Raw genomic sequence first — 6340 nt, 5'->3', positions numbered from 1 at the left:
GAGAAATACGAGCCGGTATAGCTGTACACCGCAACCAACGATGGGCAGACAAGCTCCGCAGCTTCACTCCCGATCCACTTGGATGGCAGACAGTCAGCCACTTCACGAACAGGAAGACGAGAACACCACCACTGACAGCTGATAACCGAACAGCCTATCGACCTGAAGAAAAAGCTGACATGCTTGCAGACGTCTTCGAAGCCAACTTCCAGCCGCTTGAAGATCGTGTCGACTTGCAGCGTACTGCTGATATCGAACGTGACGTCACCACACTACTACAAGAAGACGTTGAAGATGAGGAACCAATCACCCCAATAACACCTGAGGAAGTGCAAGTGGGCATCAGAATGCTTCCAAATAACAAGGCGCCAGGATCGGACGATATCACCGGCAGAGTACTTAAGCAACTACCCTGGTCGGCGATCGTCCATCTTGCTGCACTGTTCAACTGGATCCTTACGACAGCTACGTTTCCTGCGGCGTGGAAGCACTCCGTCCTCGTCGCAGTACCCAAACCGGGCAAAAACAAGAAGCACCCCAACAGTTACCGACCAATTAGCTTGCTTCTTCATGTGAGCAAGCTCTTCGAAAGACTTCTTCTTCAACGCCTTCAACGCTTGGCGACACAACTGGACATTTTCACGCCAGAGCAATTCGGTTTTCGACGCGGACACTCGACTACTCAACAAATTCTCCGAGTAGTTGAATACGTTAAAGACGCCTTCAACCGAAGAGAATTTTGTGGTGCAGTACTGCTAGACGTAACCAAGGCGTTTGACAGCGTCTGGCATCATGGACTACTTTGGAAACTACACACCCTTCGACTGCCTAAGCTGTATGTGAAACTGATAGCGTCGTACCTCGAGCATCGGACCTTTGTGGTACGACTCGAAAATTCAGTCTCTCGTGTGCGCAACATAAACGCCGGCGTACCCCAAGGATCGGTCCTTGGACCGGTTCTGTACATCATGTACACTTCCGATATGCCAACAGTACCCAGGGTGGAGAAGGCTATCTATGCTGACGACACCATGCTGTACTCCAGCAGCCGATGGAGAGAAGTGCTAATACCAAGACTGCAGAGTGCACTTAACAGACTAGAAGACTGGGCAGCCCACTGGAGGATCAACTTCAACCCAACGAAGACACAGACCATCATCTTCACGTGGAAAAGGACGATGCCACAACGGCAACTACGACTTTACGGAACACAACTACCCTGGCTGTCATCAGTGAGATACCTGGGAGTCATCATGGACAAAAAACTTACATGGTGCCAACACATCACAGACCTCCGAAAGAAGATCCACCAGCGCCTAGGGGCATTATACCCCATACTCAACGAGCGGTCTGAATTATCTCGAACGGCCTCCTTATTTACCGTATGTACCTCCGCCCTTTGTTTGACTATGCATACGAAGTCTGGGGCGTTGCTGCTAAGACACATATCCAACGACTACAGTCTTTACAGAATAAAATATTACGCAGAGTGTACCACGTCAACTGCAAGTTTCCACACCAACACCTTCACGAAGCTACAGAAGAGCTAGAAGTCATCGAAAGACACAAGAAGATTGCAAGACATTTCTACGAGAAGACGCAGACATCGACGAATCATCTCATCAGGGACCTCGGAGCACCACCACGACCACGAGAACGACACAGACGACCAGTTGCAATGCTAGATGAGGCACTGCAACCTCAGGAAAACAACGCAATGAAGTAGGAGAAAACAAAATAAATTAAGATCCTAACACCGACCACGCCCTTCCCGCACACCACACAAAAATAAAGACAACAATTTTCCACCCAAACCTTAAGATGAAGGCAATGCCCACCGGTAAATCCTTCGTAAATAGCTGTCATCAGCCTTCAGAAGTGGAAGTAGGCAGCGCACCTGACGATGGCGACATGTCTGATCGCCGGAATATTGTGCCCGTTGGACACTATGAACCGATTCGGAAACGTGAATGGTTCTCGAAGGACAAGATTTTCGCCTTTTAATGTCAGCTTTATTTTAAAAGCAGCATAGATGTATGTAGGCGGTTTGATACATGTCTGAGAACTTGTATTGCGAACCTATTCAGATACAAGAAAACTATGCGAGTTGATAGAATTTTAATGCTATTCCCTCCTGTGTTTAGCAAAATTGTCGCTGTTTTAAGCAGAGCATCAGTTTGTAGTAGTGCCTAGTTCATTGTTTCTCACGTAACTATCCGCTGTAGTAGCGCCGCGAGTCAAATGTCGCATGATTGATGGAGCAGGATCGATACTGCATCAAGCACTTCTGCGTATCGGGAAAACGCGAGCCCATTCGGATTGGAAGTAGTGCATGCTAAGCTGTATACTTCAGTACTCTTCAAAATAAATTGGTACGAAATGTAAATAGCCAAAGCTTCGTCAGCAAATGTAAGACGATCCCGTATTTTTCAAATGACGAATTTGGGAAAAAACCTCGTCCTTGTAATCGGGTAAAAACGGTATTTCAATAGGCTGCTTAATTTCCTTGTACTGAAGTAGACCATTACTGTGGAGTACACTTATAAAACAGATGTTATCCTCATGTGGTAGCAGTATTTTGCTGCGCTGACTGACAGTTCAACCGAGAAAGTTAGGTCTGCAAGTGTAATAATACAAATGACAATACATGATTCCATGTCAGATACTTCAACTTCACTCTGAGTCTAACCACTTCATTCTTGAGGAATCCCTCACTATCTATCTATCTATTGCTTGCGCCTTGCCCCACAGTTACGCAGGGTCGGCCATGGTTAACCAGATTTGCCATGTTAATTTTAAAGGGTGACCGGATGCCCTTCCTGCCACCATCCCGTATCCCACAGGACGGAATTAGTGTACCCCAGCTGTCTGCGTCTAGTGTAAATCGTGAAATAGTGTGAAAGTGTTACAAATGTCTGTGAGTCGTGTAACTGAGGCGGGACATGGGGACCAACCCGGTATTCACCCAGTAGGGTGTGGAAAACCGCCTAAAAACCACATCCAGGCTGGCCGGCACACCGGCCTTCGTCGTTAATCCGACGGGCAGATTCGATCCGGGGTCAGCGCGCCTACCCGAGTCCAGGAAGCAGCGCGTTAGTGCTCTCGGCTATCGTGGCGGGTTGTAGAATCCCTCACTATCAACAGGTTATTCACAGCTGCTTGAGGAATCCCTCACTATCAACAGGTTATTCACAGCTGCATTATTACGCTTTTTAGGATGGGAGTTCGATGGCATTAGAGGAGTGGCATAATATGGTATTCCTGAGTGCACTGCATGCTGATGCATAAGATTTCATCAGGAATGTAAGAACTAGACACTGGAATGTTACAATACTGGGCGATGAACTTGTCAAAATGTCATGGAAAATTCATTTGCAAATGCAATGCAGTTGTAACGTATTATTGTGTTTCTCTGATTGTTGGGCTTTGACCTCCGGAGACTGTAACTCAAAGCAAACATGTAGTCACCAAGTTAAAACTATGATGAACATTGATTCTACATGATTAGGGTGTACTGAAACACTGTGATATTTTCCAATGATTTAATATCTTCCTCTGTAAACAATGGCCTAGTGCATAAGCCGTTTTTACTCAAACTACATCCAAAAGTTAACTTGCAGTGGTCATGTTTCTGTGGCAGTTTTGAGCTGGACGTGTTCCTTTTGACTTGGAGTGCTTCACAGAATAGGTGATCAACTAAATGCAGTCCCATATTATGAGTAATGTTATGGTCCCATTAGTATTCTGAGGGCTTAATATATTTTGAGCAGGATCAGTCCTTAATTAGCATCTCAGTCATGATGTAGCAAAGGTTTGAAGAATAGAGTGAGATTCCCCATCATAACGAGTCTCCTTCTGCATCAGACCTCAGTTCTATTGAAAACGTATGAGCAGACCAATGGACCACTTGAGAAAACTGACTTGACTCTGATCCACGAACCAATGATGACCTTTGGAATGATGCCTCACCTGCCAGAGGGGAAGGCAGCACAAAATGAGAGGTATGTTACTTACCTCTTATACACCCTTTTTCACAGAATTCAAATGATCATTAAAGTCAGAGGCCTTTTGATGAAGTATTCAGTGGTAAAGGAATCAGATGTCATGCTCTTTTGAGTGACAAAAATATGTTATCAAGAATGGTGAACTCTCTGTTCCGTCAACTTTTTCTTTCTTTCTAGAGATTAAATACATGGACACATTATTACAATGGATTATAAGAGAAACCTGGCCTGGCTGTGTCCCAAGAACCCATGATGATCTTTGGTATGTCACCTAATCTGCCTGGGAAGAGCTGGCAGAAAATTATGGATTTGTTACTCACCTCACAGAATGCAAATGGTCACAAAAACTGGAGACCTTTCTTTGAGGTGTTAAGTAGTAAAGAAACCACTTGTAATGTTCTTCTGAGGATTGAAAATACAATATCAAGAATGATGAATTGTCCATTCTGCTATTTACTTTTCCTACATTTTAAACAAATTACCATAATAACACAAAGAATTTACCATAAGTGAGATTTGAAACTTACCCTGGCATCACAAGACAGCTTTCCAACCTGTTGATAGTGCCATCAAGTTACAAAAACAAGTTAGACTAACCACTGCAACATTGAGGTGTTTCTCAATGCTGTTCTGATCTCATAACTTTAACTGCATTTTGTAAGTCTGAAATTTTATGAATGATGTGGGATAGTTTCCTTGAGCATTTTTAGAGGGCACTTTTCTGTGCACCTGCCTAAGCAAACTTCCACTGAAATCCACCCTGTGGTTAAGCCAGCAGTGTGCAGTGGTAGGCTAAAGGCTGAGACAGTGTCAAAATCTGGTGTACCTTTAAAATCTTTTGAATGTTCATTGTCTATCAAAATGGTGAATGTTTTTTGCCTTGATGTGTGTTCATATGTATGAGAGGAGATTGTCTTGTTTTTTCTTTGGTTTCTGCAAAATGACTCTTTGGCTAACAGCTGTTTATGCTGATGGGAATAATGCACGGTTTTTATTACTGCTAAGGAAAACATCCTTGTGCTTGTTGTAAACTTTTGATACTTAACTTTCAACTGTGCACTGTAATACTAGCTGTAATACAAAATGTGACTTTTGAAGCTTAACAAAAATATGTTTGTGCAGGAAACTTTATGAATTGTAATGTATATATGCAAAGAGAGATGAAGCTGTACTGCAGAGGTCAACTCCCTGTCACAGTTACTTAGAATGTAATAGTTGTTAAAAACATGTGACAAATCTGTCTGAGGTGCAGTACAGCTTCATCTCACTGTGCTGCAACAACTTACAAAATTAAACTCTTTTGATACAGGAACAGGAAATGGCAGGCACTAACACTTCTGTGATACAAAGTGTAGAAATGTGAAGGGCTACAGAAATAAGCACACACAGTAGGAACAAAAAATTTAATACTGATTTGAAACAACATTTTGGGTAAAAAAAGTAATCATATAGAATTGCTGGATGGCAGACCATGAGGGGAAGATTCAGCTTCCTAAGGTTTCCATCTGAAGGTAAATTTTGGATTAACATAAGGTACTACTTCTGTTGATGCCAGAAGAGGTGGAGCTCAGCCACTAAACTAGAGATTTCAAGTACAGCTGCTCACTTGTCCTTTGTTTTGTCTTAGTTGCTGTTGGTGCATGATTCCTGCTTTCACTAGAAGATGGGAAACAAGCATTTTTCTATTCTTTCTTTCTTTTTTTTCTTTTTTTAAAAAAGTCCTAGTTTCTGAGCACTTTTGATGACAGTTTTGAAATAATTCACATTCTTGGATGTTGTCTTTCCCCTTAGCTAAAACAAGAAGCTGAATAAAGACATTCAAAACAGTTTTACTTGTACTGATACATTTCAGAACTACTGTGTAAGTTTTGCAACTATAGATTAAATAAATGAAAATTCACAGATGTCACTACATGCAATCAAGTGAGAGGCATTCCAAGATTGCTTCTGGAGGTGGAAATGATGTTTGAGTGGTGTGTCAATTTTGGAGGAGAGTATTTTGAAGGAGACCATGCACAATAAGTAACAGTTAAGTGCAGAAGTAGCTGACTTCATAAGTAGCTGATAAGCTTCCTCTTAAACCACATTACCTAGCAATTATTTGTGTGAAGAGGCCACACTGTGCTGCAAGAACTTAACAAAATTAAACCGTTTCGGTACAGGAACAGGAAATGGCAGGCACTAACACTTCTGCGAAATACAGTGTAGAAACGTGAAGGGCTGCAGAAATAAGCATACACAGTAGGAACAAAAAATTAAAAGAATTGAACTGACTTATTCAGGTGAACTTATGAATAACTTGGAAAGAAACTGATGAGCTATGGCTATGAATGCTG

This window comes from Schistocerca gregaria, chromosome 1 (genome assembly GCF_023897955.1).
Source record: "Schistocerca gregaria isolate iqSchGreg1 chromosome 1, iqSchGreg1.2, whole genome shotgun sequence".
NCBI classification, from domain to species: domain Eukaryota; kingdom Metazoa; phylum Arthropoda; class Insecta; order Orthoptera; family Acrididae; genus Schistocerca; species Schistocerca gregaria.
The sequence above is the reverse complement of the archived record's forward strand: the minus strand, read 5'-3'. Positions refer to the sequence as shown.